The following is a 1416-nucleotide window of genomic DNA, read 5'->3' as shown; positions in this document are numbered from 1 at the left end:
TGAGTTAATTTTGTATCTGGCCACTTTGCTGAAGGTGATTATCAGCTGTAGGGGTTCCCAGGGAGAATTTTTGGGGTCACTCATGTATTCTATCATATTCAGCTATACCCTTCCTGGGCATATACCCAAAAGATGCTCCACCATTGAACAAGCACATTTGCTCAAGTATGTTCATAGCAGCTTTATTTGTAATAGCCAGAATCTGGAAACAACCTAAATATTCCTCAGTGGAAGAATGAATACAGAAATTGTGGCACATTTACACAATGGAATACTACTCAACTATTAAAAACAAGGAAATTGAGAGGAAGAGGCAGGTTCTTCCTGGAGCCATGCTCCAAGTTGGCACTGTGCCTAGCTGGCTTGAATGGTCGGGGTGCAGTGGTCTGAGCACTGCTGCTGTGTGCTGTGAGGGGATTTCAGGTGAGTTCCAAAGTCACAACATGTGGGACTTCCTACCTGGTAGCAAAACAGCATTGAGCTGGCAGGGCACATCAGGCTTCCAGCTTAAGACCAACCAGGGCTAAACCAGAGAGCAGAGGTCCTAGCTACCTCAATCCCTGCCGACCACCTAAAGATCTCCAGCTACAGTAGGACTTCCTAAACTGGAAGTGGCAGCAGCACTGAGCTGGCAGAGCACATCAAAGAAGCAGGACCAAACCACAGAGCAGAAAGCCCAGATATCCCGATCCCTGCCAAGTGACCTGCCTGAGAGTGAGTGCACCCCTGAGAACCTGCAGAGACCCAGACCCAGGGTCCTTATAAAACAGAAGCCAAGCCTCGAACCCCCTCCAACACACATACCCACTTTGGGAAACACAGGGGCACTTGGGACATTGAAGCTCCTGCCCTGTGGGTCTAATTGAGGAGTTAAAGCAGTTAATGTCAGAAATTGTGCTGCGATCATCACTAGCACCTACAACATATACAGTGGAGAGCCCCTCCCACACACTCAAGGGTTCAACATTATCCATCACTCTGTCCCTCAAAATACACGTCCATGCACACTTACAAACACACACACACACACACACACACACACACACACACACACGCCTGCATATGCCCTGTTTGGACCTGCATACTTTTCTCCCACAGGTACAGCTAGTCCTCAGCACAAGCTGAGGACACGACACCTCTCTCACCTTCCTGAAGAACTCTCCAGACCCCAGAGAGAGACAGTACCATTCTGATCTGCAGAATCGAAAAACAAACAAAGAAGGTTTCAGATAAGCCAATGGCAAGAGGTATGTGAAAGAACACTTCCAACATAGATCAGGACATCATGATTTCACCAGCAAACCCCAAAATTGATGGATACTCCAATTCATAAGAAGCACAGGAAAATGACTTTAAAGCCATGCTTACCCAATTATTTGAGGCTCATAAGGAGGAAATGAACAAATCTTTCAAAGA

This window comes from Psammomys obesus, unplaced genomic scaffold (assembly GCF_907164565.1).
Source record: "Psammomys obesus unplaced genomic scaffold, mPsaObe1.curated_primary_1811, whole genome shotgun sequence".
Taxonomy (NCBI): domain Eukaryota; kingdom Metazoa; phylum Chordata; class Mammalia; order Rodentia; family Muridae; genus Psammomys; species Psammomys obesus.
The sequence above is the reverse complement of the archived record's forward strand: the minus strand, read 5'-3'. Positions refer to the sequence as shown.